Source organism: Bos indicus, chromosome 20 (genome assembly GCF_029378745.1).
Source record: "Bos indicus isolate NIAB-ARS_2022 breed Sahiwal x Tharparkar chromosome 20, NIAB-ARS_B.indTharparkar_mat_pri_1.0, whole genome shotgun sequence".
NCBI classification, from domain to species: domain Eukaryota; kingdom Metazoa; phylum Chordata; class Mammalia; order Artiodactyla; family Bovidae; genus Bos; species Bos indicus.
In genome coordinates, this window is record NC_091779.1 from 33,907,839 (window position 1) to 33,923,251 (window position 15,413).

Consider the following 15,413-nt stretch of genomic DNA (forward strand, 5'->3'; position numbering starts at 1 on the left):
TTCATATCATGATAGTGAACAGATAGAAGCACAATTTAATCATAGGATGTTTTGGGCTTCTCATACAGTTATTATTTGATGTTCTCTTGCTTTGTATTGTTCCTTTGGGACCTCAAGGATTAAGGTGGACTTTCTGTTTCCCAGGAGAACTAATGTTGGTAACCAAAAAGTGGATTTCATCCTGAATGGTTAGCGGTTACTTTATGTATATTTCAGTATAAAGTCTACTCTGGAAAAGTGTTAGGGATTCCTCCCAATAGTTTAGGTCTTCCCTGCCTGTAGTACTCTAGGGAGTATGTTGGAGGCAGAGGGTAAGGGAGGGGTGATATTTAACAAATCAGTTCTATGTGGTATATCCTTTCACTAATCAATTCTGTGTGGTGCATTCCTAAAATCTCATGTGATTGTTGAGAGCCTGTGAGGGCCAGGGAGCCATGGCAAAATGGATCCAGTTAGAGCCCCCATTAATCTTAATCATTCCACTCTGTCCACCCTGTTCTATTTGCTTTCTTGTTCTTACACCCCACCCCCCACCCCAGTCAGTAAAGAATCTGCCTGCAATGCTGGAGACCTGGGTTCGATTCCTGGGTCAGGAAGATCCCCTGAAGAAGGAAATGGCAACCCACTCCGGTATTCTTGCCTGGAGAATCCCATAGACAGAGGAGCCTGGCAGGTTACAGTCCGTGGGATCGAAAGAGTCGGACACGACTTAGTGCACTGTCTCTGTCTCATAAAGTATAGATTTAAAAATTGTGAAGTTCAATTTTATAAACAACTCAAATTTGTATTTTATGTCCGATATTTGGTGCTTTCATAGCAATTCTGTAAATAGGCAGGGCTGGGCATGAAGTGTGCCCGGAAGAGGGTGGGAGGAGGCAGTAGTAACAGATGCTTTGTTATTGTTTTAGCATGGACTTCCCTGTCTAGCCCTGCCTCCCACTCTTCCTTGTGTTACCTTTATGTTTCCAGGATCTCCTTGGAGATAACCAATGTGGCTGGATGTGAATTGAGGGGGCAGGGTATTTTTTGCCCTAAACTTTGCCAAGACCTAGCTGGGTGCCAGAAGAGAAAATTTGCTCTGTCCAAGGAAGTTGTGTGGTTGGAAAGCTGTGGGAGGGTGTTAACAACATCTAGTTTATTTTCTGCCAATCTCCCCTACTCTGGCTCATAAGTTTTTCTTTTTCCAAAGTATCTCTGTGCTTCTGTTCATAAAATTTGCATTACATAATGTTAAAGGAACTTAAAAGATAATTAAATTCTGCAAATGAAGATCAGCAGCATGATCAGAACCCTTAAAGGTAGAACTATGAGGAGAATCCAGATGTCCTCTATCCAGTATATCTTTATATTCACAACAGCCCATAGTAGCCTCTTTTCTGGCTTCCTATACCCTGTTTTGCATAGCTGGTAGGTCTCAGTTGATTGAAGTTCTAAGACATTCTCCTCCTTTCACAAACACACACATGCAAACATTTTGTTAGCCATTGAAATGGTTTCATTATCAAACTAGGTTTGTTTGGATGATGTACAGCAAATCAAACACTGACACACTGAAGCAGAAGAGAAGGGATTTATTCATGAAGTAATCAAGTGAACAAATCTCAGCTCCACCTTCCTGAAGGCAAGGGGCTTAAGATATTTACGGGATAAAGGAGCAGAGTGGTTTTAGGGTGATTGGGGAGAGGTGACTGGAGGTAGGGAAAAGGACAGGTAATTGGTGTTCTGTGCAGGTGTGTCTGTTACATGCTTCTTTACGGGATGAACGTTCAAAAATGAAGGTGCTTAGCATGATTCAAGAATGGAATTCTTGGCCCTCTGACATCAAGTGGTCATTCATCAGACATTTGCACAGGTCCAGTTTTGGGGACAATGGTCCCATCCAGTCTTAGCTGGCTCATACAGAACAGAAACCAACTCCAAGCTCTTGGAACACAGTTTAAGACCCCGGTTGCTTTAGTGGCCCATAGTCAGAGATGTTATCCGTAAAGGTGGTTGAGGAGTCAAAATATAATTAAGGCAAGCTTGGTCAGTGAAGGCAAGTTACAAGTGGAAAGATATTTAACAACTGTACCCTTACCAGCCATTCTGTAAGACAAACTCAGGAATTTATGTTAGTTATCAGTTTCCATTAACCTTGTGAGGCATGGTTTCAAGATGAGTTTTTTAACCCTATGGGGGCATGGCTTCAGTTTCTTCTCAGAGACCCATATTGGCCTGCCTCCTTGAAAGCCTTCCCTGAAATAACCCTTTTCAAATGTCAACCTACTCCAGTATTCTTGCCTGGAGAATTCTATGGACAGAGGAACCTGGTGGGCTACAAAGAGTCAAACATGACTGAGCGACTAACACACTGCTGCTGTGGACTTGTTGACCTTCAGCTGGGTTTCAACATTTTATCTGTAATATAGATTAGGTAGTGGTTTTGTATGTGGGAAAATGAATTCTCATGGCAAGGAATCCAGTCCTATAGATTTCACAATTTTGCTTGGGGCCTGGTTTAGTTACATTCTGCTGCTTGTGGACAAAAAAAAGAGTACCAAAGAAAATTTGAAATATAACCCAGTTGCACATTGGATAAGCTTACTGGGGCCATGACAGCCCTAGCAACTGTCCATGGTGAAAATGACAGGAATGTGATCTGTCTTACAGAGCAGACAGAAAGGCGTGTGTTCCCTAAGTCTTATTCATTTACCACCTAACTTTATGTGGATATCTAGGTTTTTATAATTCCCCTCAGTTGAAATATTCAGCATTGGAAATCACTAAACTTAGAAACATGCTTATTATGTTTAAGAATCCAAGGAGACATCATTATAAGGCATAGTATTGTTGAGAAGGAACCTGATGTTAACATTGTTAGATCAACCTCTGGAAGGAATGAAAATAACAATTTTTTGTTTTCCCCACAAGATCACCAGCTGATAATGGAAGAAGCCAAACCTGGTTCGATGGCTAGTTTCTGTTGGGAATGCTTTCAGAGAGGCAAAAATTTTAGAAATTAAAGAGAATAGCTAAATAATAAGAAAATCCCTTCTAATACTCCCTCTCCCTGCCATACTCAGGGATCCCAAATAAACAGAAAATGAATTTTTCAAAGTGAATTCCAAAGGAATTTAATCAGAGTGAAGAAACCTCAGAATGGAGTGAGGGAAGAGGAGTTATTTAAAAGGATGAAATTCTTTTTTAAAAGGGTCATAGAGGAATAAGGTCAGAATAGGGCTCTGTCAGGCTTAAAGCAGTCATGTGGTCCTTAGTTAATGTTTTAAAATCATATATTGAAAGAATATTATTTAGAATATCTTAAGTTAAATAAAGTCTATCTTTAAAACTTTATGTTTTTTTCTTTACTTTCTTTACTAGAAAATTTTTTTTAATTAATTAATTTATTTTAATTGGAGGCTAATTACTTTACAACACTGTGGTAGTTTTGCCATACATTGACATGAATCAGAAAATTTTAAAATAGTACTTGTGGTTAACATTTGTGGCTCGCAGTATGTTCCCAGTGGTAAGATGCTGAGCGGAACTCTTCAGAGCCGTGCATTCTTGGGCAGGTTATTCTACTTTCTGGGCTTCAGCACAAACATCCCTGAAAAGCAGGGAATAAAAGTGACCTGCCAGAACTGCTTCTTGAATACTTTGCTAATGTTTTTCTAGTTTATAAACTTACATTTTTACAAATTTCTCTGGTAGATGTTTGAGAATTGAAAGCTTTTACGAACCACTGTTTCATAGTATCATATATTTTCTACCACTTAAGGTCCCACAACTTGAGCTAATTCACAATGTCTAAATATAGCTCCTTACTTGCGACAGGTAAATAGAGGAGTGTACCCCAGTATCTTGGGAAACCCAAGGGTGGAGAGTGTAGGGCAAGGGTCACAGAATGAGTCAGGGCCTGGGCTAGGATTAGCATCTCCGTGACTCATGGTGGCATTCTAACCGCCAGACAATTCTCTTGAGAAATACTGAGGGTGATGGCCTGTTCCCCACCAGGGTACCGAGGACTGCTGAGTCAGTGTTTGTCACGCTGACTGTGCAAGTGTTAAAAGCAGGGTGGGAGCAGCCCAGTTGGTGGATGTTAGCCTGTGGTCCTGGGTTGTCTCTATGGACTGTTGTGGAGGATACATCACTGGTTTGGTACAAGAAAGAGTGTGAGGAGAACTCACTGATGTTACTGTTTTAGGGAAACATGGAGGAAATCCCATAGCAGAAGTGAAAATGTTACTTCCTACTTCTTAAAAAAAAAAAACAAATTGTCTTTAAAAAATTATTTATTTATTTGGCTGCACTGGGTCTTAGTCGTGGCATGTGGGATCTAGTTCCTAAACCAGGGATCAAACCTAGGCCTCCAGCATTGGGAGGGCAGCATCTTAGCCGCTGAACCATCAGGGAAGTTCCCTTCCTACTTTTAACAATATTTGTATTATGAAGCTTAGCATGATCTGGCAGGAGTTAGAAGGATTGTATAGATTCAGTCATACGCCAGAAGCTGTTTGTGAAGAAGCGTTGTCACCTGACCAAGGTAGCTACACCTTATACAATTTATTTATTTTTTTGATTGTGCTGGCTCTTGGTTACTCCCTGGCCTTTTCTCTCCTTGTTGGGGAGCAGGGGCTCTAGAGTGTGCAGGCTTCAGTAGTTGTGGCTCCTGGGCTCTAGAGCACAGGCTCAGTAACTGTGGCACGTGGGCTTAGTTGCCTCGAGGCATGTGGCATCTTTCCTGACCAGGGATCGAACCCGTGTCTCTTGTACTGGCAGACGGATTCTTTACCACTGAGCCATCAGGGAAGCCCTCCTTAATACTTACGTACAGTTTTCTTGTGGGATTGATCAGTGTTTCAGTTGTGTGTCAGCATCCATGTCTCCAGCTACTCTGAGCTTTTCGAGGAAGGTACTGTGTATTTTTCTGTTTCTCCAATGCTAAACGGTGTCTGCTACCTGGAGAGTAGTTATAAAGGTCTGATATGCTAAGTAGGTCTTATTTAGGTATAGAAGGCAGAAAGAGGAAAAAGAACTCATGGTGTACAGAGGCTTCTAGTGAAAGAGACTTGTAGATAGGAAATCTTAACTTCATAATTTGAAATTTCAAAGCTCCTCCCTGTTCTTTGAACTGAAAAGGGTAGAAGGAAGATGACTTTAAAAATTTTGAATGTACAAACCTAAGTTTGAAATTTAGCTTAAGGTAGACAGTTGAGGACTAAAACAGTATGGGTAAGAAAGGAACAGAACCGAGATGTTAGAGACTGGCAGCTATTGGAAGTAATCATGCATGTGAGAGTTGAACCATAAAAAAGTCAGAGTGCTGAAGAATTGATGCTTTCAAATCGTGGTGCTGAAGAAGACTCTTGAGAATCCCTTGCACAGCAAGGAGATAAACCAGTCACTTCTAAACGAGGTGAATGAGCCCTGAATACTCACTGGAAGGACTGATGGTGAAGCGGAAGTTCCAATAGTTTGGCCACCTGATGTGAAGTGTCAACTCATTGGAAAAGACCCTGATCCTGGGAAAGATTGAAGGTAAAAGGAGAAAAGGGCAGCAGTGGCTGAGATGGTTGGATGGCATCACTGATTTAATAGACACAAACTTGGGCAAACTGGTAGATGGTGAGGGATAGGAAGGCCTTAGCGTTGCAAAGAGCTGGACATGACTTGGCTACTGAACAACAATAGACTGGCAGTTAGAAAAGGTGAGGAGAATGGTCTGTGGAAGGTGAGACTGAGGAGAAGGTACAGAGTGGATGAGAGAGGAATAAGCCAGAGAAAAATTATTTATTGCAGGAAATGGCTAGTGGCTTTTTTAAACATTGAGTCTCATATTTAAAGTTTTTGTGTCATATATATATATATACACACAGTTTTGAACTGTGTTGTAGTATCTGTCCACAACCACCCAAAATTTAGTAAAAGTTTGTAGCACACAACTTGGTCAGTAGTGCTTTGAAGTAAAGAAACTGAAACAGTGTTCAGCCAGAAATGGGAGGGTGAAAATCTTTCAAAAGTAGCCACTACAGGAAGGAAGATCCAATATGGAACTTAGAAACAAGTTATGTTTCTAAGTATGAATTATGAAAACATATATAAGCAATATTACATGCAATATGTTTTATTTTTAAAGGATAAATTCTTATAATTCTAGAAAAGGAATGTATCAAGCTCAATAATTTTTCAGTTTTTTGAGGTGTCTGTTGTGTCTGACTCTTTGCAACCGCATGGACTATGGCCTGCTAGTCTCCTGTGTCCATGGGATTTTTCATGCAAAAATATTGGAGTGGGTTGCCATCTCCTTCTCCAAGGGATCTTCCTGATCCAGGGGTTGAACCCAAGTGTCCTGCATTGGCAGGTGGGTTCTTCACCACTGAGCCACCTGGGAAGCCCAAATAGTTTTTTAATTTGTCCATAACTGTTTTTGGTAATCATAGCAGGCATTTGATGAGCACCTGTTCTTTGCTGAATATTGTTCCAAGTATACAGATGTAGACAATCATTTAATCCACTAACAAACTGGAGACTTTAAGACACAGAAATATTAAGTGATTGCCAAACATGTTTAATTCTCACAACACTGCAGCAGGAACCATTTTATCCCCATTTTGCAGATCAGCAATCTGAGGCACAGGAAGTTAACTAACTTGGCTTGATCACACAGATCCTCAAAGTGGAACTGAGATTTGGGACCCAGGACCTTTGGTTCAAGTGTCTTCACAAATATTTTCAAACACTTCATAAACATTTACTGAGCTAAGCACTCTTAAATGCTCATGCTCGTGCTCAGTCGTGTCCAACTCTTTGCGACCCCAGGGACTGTAGTCCACCAAACTCCTCTGTCCATGGGATTCTTCAGGCAAGAATACTGGAGTGGGTCGCCATACCCTCCTCCAGGGGATTTGCCTGACCCAGCAATTGAACCTGCATCTCCTACATCTCCTACATTGCAGGTAGAGTCTTTACTACTGAGCCACCGGGGAAGGCTTTAAGAAATAGAGGTAAAAAGATATATGAAAAAAAAAAAAGCATTTCTTCAAAATGCTCAAATTCCCATTTGGGGGAGGAATGTGTGTGTGTGTGTATGCGTGTGCATGTGTGCATGTATGGGGGAAGGGGTGAAATAAGACATAGTTGATATCTCCAAGATACTCTTATTTTCATTAGGGGAGAGCAAATGAGGATGAAAGCTTTCCTTGTAGTTACACCTAACACCTGAATAAAGCTTAGAGGATTTATGAAGGGAACATTCATTATTTAATTTTTTTTTTAAGTCAGCTTTTTGACTGTTCTGGTGATTTTTTGAGGGGACATCAATGCAATTAAGAATTTGAGGACTAAGTATCTGTCTGAGATTTAAGTCAATCTCAATATTAAGATTGTCTTAATGTTAACCACATCTCCTGCTAAACCTTGTGCTCCTGCTAAACTTTGTCTTCACGTGGGGTCACCCCCTGCTGACCAGCCACAGTGGGCACAAATTCCATTGAAATCAGCTCTAATTCCAAGGGAATTACCTGCTGGAGATGATGGCTGTTGGCATAATTGAAGTCTCGAGTCAGGCACTACTTGATGGTATAATTTGTGATTGAAATAAGGGATGGTATTAAACATTAAAAAATTATTATTCGGGTTTAAAAAGTAAAAGTGCTTGACAAGTCATAATATATTTGCATATTTTTTGTTTTGTTTTTGGATCCAGAGGAAATTTCCCTTTTCATGTTTTCTTTTCTAATCCTTGTTTCCAAAGACAATTAAGCACTTTTCGATGAAGATATCTAAGTTTCATTCTAAGTTTTGTTTTAAATATAATTTTAATTATATGTGTGTGATTCTGTTTTCCTTCACACTCTGTATCACTTCGAATTGAGTTTCTGTTAAAAGTTACATCTGGCAGTGGCTTAGATCAACAGAAATTTATTTTGTGTTTTCCACACACACACATACACATACACAAACACAAATAAATCTGGGGGATGATAGTCCAGGGACCCAGGCTGATTCTATTCTGCTCTTGCTTGCCAACTCATGGTTACAAGATGGCTGCTGCACCTTCAAATCCACATACACATTCCAGGCAAATGGATGAAGTGTAAAGGGTTCAAGGGGAACGCTGGCCCAATCTCCGTCTTAAAGGACTATCTCTACAGCTCCACTCAGCAGTTTCTGTCTACATCTCATTGCCTAGATCTCACGTGGCCATCTCTAGCACATGCATACTGCTATCCCAAATAGAATTGGGGTTCTCTTAGTAAGTAAGAAGGAGCTCTGATATCGAGTAGACTATCAGCAGTGTTTGCACTCTCTCACTCTTCCTCCTCAAACATCAAATATTTGTAGAACTGTAAAGTATTTAGTTAGAGAAATCTGAGATAATGCAGACCAATGTTACCTTCTCATGTTATAGATAAAGTCACCAAAGACCAGAAATATTCCGGTCTATATTTAGAATCAGGGAAGAGAGAAATGGGAAACTTATTTTTTATATTGCTTATGGTGGGTATCACACTGTACTTCTTTGCATATGTTTGAGCATAAATCACTTGAATTGTTTGAATGTATTGTATATTGTATTTATTACTTGAATTTATTGCACATTATATGATTTGTTGGTGTACCCATTTATTTATTATGTTTATTGTATTATATTTACTTGTTTTATATTGCATTATTTTTGTATATTGTATTTATTTCTTAAATTGCTTTTTGTATAAAATATATGCATTTTGAATTTATTTAGATTTATTACTTCTGTTTATTTTATAATTTTTTATATGTTGGAGTGTAAATAGCTTGAATGAAGAACTGCCAAATATATTTTTGTGTCTCCCTCAGTAAATACCCCCACATTCACTGGAGAGACATCTTTAAATATTATTTGAATTTATTGTATCATGAATATCATTCATAAAATGTTAGAGGGGAGAAAGAAGGGAATTTATATTTAAAAGGAATCAATTCAAAAAGTAGAAGAAACATAGCAATATAAAAATATTAGTTAGAAAACATACTTCAATGTTCAGGAAGGTATCTCCTGTGGGACTGAAGTTTCATTTGTACTACATACTGTTTCATGAAAACCCTGATGAATAAATAGGGAATGAAACATCACATTAGATTTTTTTTTTTTTTGAGAAATCTTTGCTGCTTCAGACTGCTGGTTGCGTGCCATTGTGGTTGATACATATGTCCAACCAACTTCTCTCAGGTTTTGTGTTTTGTTTGTTCTCCAGTTTTCTTAATCTTATTAGTCTTGGGGTTTTCTTTCTTTTCTTTGAATCTTCCAGCAGTAAGGAGGACCAGCATTTTCCCCAACAGCAACTGTCCTGACTTTTCTTTTTGAAAACTAGTCTACTTTGAGAAGGTCCCATTGGGCTAATTGTGTTCTTGATCGGCATTTTTTTTTTTTATCCTCACTTTTCATGTCTCTTTTCCCAGGGGTGCTTCCCACTGGCATCATGGGAACTCAGGTTTGTAAATCAGACCCCTTAGGAAATATCTCTTTATTTGATTTCCCAGTTGCTCTACAACCATTTTGCACAAGCTCAGGGGTCTCATGTTCTAGATGTTCCTCAGGACGTCACTGGTCTTAAATATACATACTGGATTTTTTAGCATTGATTTTATTCTACCTGTGCGAAAAGCCTCTTAGGTAGACAAAGGCTGTGCTTTTTATTGTTTAACTATGCTGCATTGGAAAGCATCTTTCAGTGAAGTAATGAAATTTTTTTCTTCCTTTAGGGGAAAAGTATGTGTCTTTCTCTTAATACATAATTAATTATTCTGATATCAGAGACATAAAGAGTTGGTAAACTATTTCCCTGAGAATTATCAAGGATTAAGTCACCAAAAGAGAATCTGAGGAAATTAACAGTTACCACCCAAGGTCAGGCAAGGCTTCAGTAACTGGCTTCAAGATATGTCAGTTATCTCCAACTTTTGAATGAGCTAAGAGTGGGAACATGCTCTAATGGAAAAAAGGTATTTAGTGGGCATCCCCAAAGGGAAGATGGCTTCAAAAGAAGGAGAGACTTGGTAGTTAGACAGACTTGAGGCAGGATGCCATCAAGGCTACATAGCACCAGCTTGCAGCAGTAGGCAAAAGAGCCTGTGTCATAAAAGATATAATCAGCCCAAACCTGCTCCGGTACATGTGCTTCAGGCAGTAAGCACGACAAGGTAGTCCTGGAGTCCAGGAATGGTTATTTCCAAGAGAGACAGAAAAGATAACTGTGGAGTAGTCACAGTTCAGACAGAATCTTTGGGGGAGGGGGGAGTAAGAACCGGGTTTGTGTAGTAGGTGAAGTATATACCACAGTTAGAAATGATCATCTCAGAGGTATTAAGAAATAGAATTTCAGAGGTGTTGAGACCCCAACTGGAGCTGGAAAAATGCCTTTCTTTAGCTTACAGACCAAGTATATTTCACAAGTAGATTCTCTTCTTATGTCCCTGTGCTTTATTCCCTCCTCTTTTTATATTATACATTTGTTAGCAAAAGGTTTTTTTTTAAAAATCATCTCAGAAGAAATCAAGATGCATATGTGTTGAGGATGATGGGTGGTTGCTTGTGTTTATGAATTTGTATTTGGAGATGGTGGTGGAAGACTGTCATTAGGCATGGAAGAAAAGGAGAGTGCAAGAAAATAAAGCATCTGGAAACATAGGGTAAAGAGAGAAAGAATTCAGACCGACTTACCTGTAGTGACCTGAAGATAATTTTCATTCTGCTGTTGGACAGCTCTGATGGTTAGACAGATTCTCTCAGGTTATCTCTTCTTACTGAGTTCAGTTTTGCCTTCAGGAACAATAAAGCAAATAAATTCCTTGATTAGTAAGACAACTTCTCAAATTCAAAGCAAAGATTTATCTTTGCCACAATTTTGAGGGATCAAAGAATGTGTTCACAATCCAAAAACTTCTATAGAAAAAACTATTGATGGAAACAGTCACCATACACTTACTTATTTTATTAATCAAATCATATACTGTATACATTTCCAAACAATGCCTTTTCAGTGCTCTTAGAATTATCAGCTTAATTTAATTTAATTTAATGCTCATAAGCAGTTGTTGAATTTCTCTTTTCTGCCTTTTAAACTCAAAGGATGAAACAGTTTTAAGTGGAAATATCTATAATTCTAAGTACGAGAGTCTCTTGGTATTGAACCATAAAGATTTTGCCTTGTTTCCTCTTTCAGGAAGGATTCTTCCATTCAAGGGTGGAATGGAGATTGAAAGTTAAACTCAATCCAGACAGGGAACAAACCAACAAACCACATAAAAACGAAAAGAAAATATTTAGCTCACAGGGCAGTGGACACGCACACAGCTTGCACGCACACAACTGTGCACACACATATACATAGTCCTCTGTCACTCTGACCTCACTCCTCAGCAAATATTGTTTTTACTTGGTGAAATTTTTGGTTTGTTAGTATGATGGATGAGAAGGGCATGGCAACCCACTGCAGTGTTCCTGCCTGAAGAATTCCTATGGTCAGAGGAGCCTGGTGGGCTGCAATCTATGGGGTCGCAGGGAGTTGGACATGACTGAGCGGCTAAGTGCAGCACAGCACAGCATGATGGGTACTAGACATGGACTTGAATTAACAAAATTGAACAAAAATCGTGAAGACACTCTCCACTTTCACATAAGCCGATTCTAAGAGAAAGTGAACTCTATAGACTCTTCTATAGGATAATGCTTAAGGCTTAGTCTCTAAACAACTGTATGTTGAGCTGTTACTGACAAGGATTTCTGGTTGGTTCGTCAGAGTACTAGAACCCTGTCTTTGGAATGTTATGTCCACCCTACAAAAACCTGTTATGGAAGGTGATGGTTTGACACCAAGGAGGACAGAGAGCTAAGACTTTGAGGTAGCAGAGAAGTTTGAATCAACTCCTTTGTTCTAGCTTGTTAATGAAGTTAGTCAACAGAATGGCAGAATTGGGCACACGACTTGATTTCTTTCTAACCTGGTGGAGAGGTTGAGGAATAGTAGCTGGTACATATGTACCTTGAGCTTTTTAGCAACTAACATTATCTACCAGAAAGAATCTAAGAACTGGGCATGATCAAAATGATGGGTCAATTTGCCATTGAGAGAGCACTGCATCTTGTAGTCACTTTGGAATTCTCAGAAAACTCAGGTTGCTGTGGACAACCAAAGGAAGAAGGGTTGAGGGGTGAAAGAGCAAGCGTAGTTGGTCAGCTGTGCCGTCCTCTGCCTGGCTGACGTGATGATCTTTCCCGAAGGGCATGTGGGGACAGACGACCAAAGTTCTTAGTCACTCCCAGTGGGGGCCTGCTCCATGTGGTGAACATCTCCAGTGAGGGATTTTTATGTCCCTTTGGATTAGCCACATGGGTCAAGGGCAAGAGGGAAGCCTGTGTCATTTCCCTGCTCCTTTGCCTTGGCGAGGCAGTGTGTGTGGTCGTTCGGGCAGAGCGTTTAGTGAAAGTGGGGACCGTGGAATGAGTCCTCCCAGCTGGATGGAGAGGCACACCAGAAGGGTGATGCTCTGGGCCTCATCAGGGACTCTAAGTGGCTATGTTTTTTTGTTACTCTTTTGTGACTGGCTCCTCTCTTGGAACAGCTTTGAGATAGCTGTATCACTGACATAAACTAAATAAACACAAATAATTTTTCCCCCTTTGAATCTGCTTTATCTTCAGTGATGGGTTGATATCATCAGACAAGTCACTTCCCAAGTGCCTTTTGGGCTTTTGTCTCAGAAAGGAAGATGAATAGCTCAGGGTAATGGGACAAGAAATTTTTGCTTTAGGGGAATCCAAATAAGTGTCAGTGGTTACCTAACTTTGAAGCCATGTATGTGGCCTGCTTTTTCAGCTCATCCTCCGTCTCTTGGCAGCCACAACTGGAGCCAATGGTGAGCAACATGAAGAGGGTCAAGGTCATTGCCACCTGGAGGCAGATACATCACCCTGGTGTTCCTCATATAATTGGTCTGCACCAGGGGACATGCTGAGAGAGAGGCACGAAGTTTTCTGGAAAAAGCCCATGATGTCTGGGAAACTGGAAACTAAGACATTAAAACATGAAAAAATTTTTATCTTTGCAACTATCCACAATTTATAATCTAGGTCAATTTTTGTGGGCAATACAAGTTTCTTTGAAGATAAAAAGCAGGGTTTGGTGTGTGTAGTTATCAGTGGTTGTTATAACATGTTTGGGGTTTGGGTGTGTAAGTTCTTGAAATGACCATGTTCCCTTTACCTGCCAGTCGGGTCATAAATGGTTCTATGTTTTGCATCTGTGGCTATTTCTGGAGTTAGACTGGATTTGAAGACAGATATGGAGAAGGAATGGAGAAGGCAATGGCAACCCACTCCAGTACTCTTGCCTGGAAAATCCCATGGACGGAGGAGCCTGGTGGGCTGCAGTCCGTGGGGTCGCACAGAGTCGGACACGACTGAAGCGACTTAGCAGCAGCAGCATGGAGGAGGAAATGGCAATCCACTCCAGTGTTCTTGCCTGGAGAATCCAGGGACGGGGGATCCTGATGGGCTGCCGTCTGTGAGGTCGCACAGAGTTGGACTCGACTGAAGTGACTTAGCAGCAGCAGCATGGGTGACTTGGTAATAATTATTTCTCTAATGGAAGTGATGTTTTCATTTTCTCTCTTGCAGAATCATAGACAGTCCTTGTTTTCAGTTGTGAAATAATGTATGCGATTGTGGTATATTTTCTTTTGTCTCCTTCCGCTTAAGGGAGACTAAGTGCTGATACTTAACAGAAAGTGGAAGGAGCCGAATAAACAAGTCAGGGGGAAATGCTTGATTTCTACCTTCCAACCCTTAGGTGTAGAATTACAATGTGGCTGATCTTTGATGTATGGAGATGGGCAAGGGCATTAGAATGTTAGTAAATTTTACCTCTAGGTGATCAGCTAAGAAAAATTCAATACATTTCCAGAAGCATTCTGTGTGTTTCTAGGTCTGTAACGCTCAGTTCATTCATTCATTCAGTAGATATCTATTGTGTCAACAGATATTTATTACATGCTGGGATTACTGTGGTGAACAGGATGAAGGGTAGACCTTCAGTGTGCTGCAGGAGAGAAAGCAAACAAGTGAACATATGAACAATATAAAATATAATTTCAGGTAAGGTGAGAGACATGAGGAGAAGCAGGTGGAAACCTGAATGACGTGCAGGAGACAACCTGATGAAAACCCAGGAGACAGAGGGAGTGTGGATGGGAGGAAACCGAGGAGAGAGGGACAGGGGAGATCCTGGAGGACTTTGATCTCGGCTGGCAGGGCAACCTGGTAAGGATTTGCACCTGGAAGTGAATCGCCTGACTTATGGCTTCGGGGGCTGACTCAGGTGCATCATCTCTTGTATGTTTTGCTGGCTCTCAGTCAGTCCTAGAAGAAAATCATTTTATCCTCAAAACGATGATTGAGTGGTCTCATGTTCCTTTTCCTAAAGCGATGACAACCCCAGTATTCCAGAATTTTAAGTTTGTAATATTTACATTGGAATGGAGCTTGAAAAAGGAACAGTCAGGGCAGTTGTGAAGTAGGATATTAACCCAACTGTTAATAACTGATGGAAAAAGAGGGTGTAATTGAAATGCCAAGGAGATAATTATTCTTAATTGATTTGCTTGCAACATATCTGTGTTCTGACTTTTTGATAATACCAGGGATGTGTGGGGTTTTCAACTGTCTATCAGACATCTGAGGTGGTACTGTTCAGTGGGTTGGAGGAGAGGCTTAAGAGGTTGGCAGACTGAAGCTCATCTCTGTCTTTGCTATCTGCTTAACTGCAGTAAATTTCTGAATAACTTCAAGTGAGGCAGAATGATAGTATTCCTTTTAAGGGGTTGTGTGAGCATTAAATGAGATAATGCATAGGAATTATTCCTTATGTAACAAGTTCTCAGTGAATGTTATTTATTGTTTTTACTAAAGAAATACCAACCATGGAATGTTTTTAAATTTCATATATGATAAATAGATTAAGGCATATTTTACATGGACAGAATTATGAGTCTCAGAATATGGTAGCATCCACTATTGGAGTGACATTATATATCATATATAATTATATGTGAAAATAAATATATACTTATGTTTATAATACATAATGTATAAATATGTACATGCTGTATATTATATGTAACATAAAAGTCTAATCTACATTATATAGGGTATCCTAGACAAGAGGCAGACTCAAGGGGGCTGATAGTTGTTGAGAATGCCAAGTCTGGGGCAGGTTTTATGGTTTAAGGGTGGAAACAGGGTATTTGTGGCGATAGATGAGGTTGGAGGTGTGAGGCAAAGAAAAGGAGCTGAATCAGACAAAAGCTGTAAATGAAATGAACAGGTTGAGGGTGGATTGGGGGAAAAGCCATGGCTGCCAATGGGTTTGTTATTCTTTTGGAACATGAATAGA

General features: G+C 40.0%; 1 long non-coding RNA gene across 1 annotated transcript in view; it reads left to right on the plus strand.

The window, feature by feature from the left end:
- LOC139178011 (uncharacterized) overlaps positions 1-15,413 on the plus strand; it is a 60,634-nt gene that overhangs the window by 29,110 nt on the left and 16,111 nt on the right. The gene's annotated exons all lie outside the window — the stretch shown is intronic.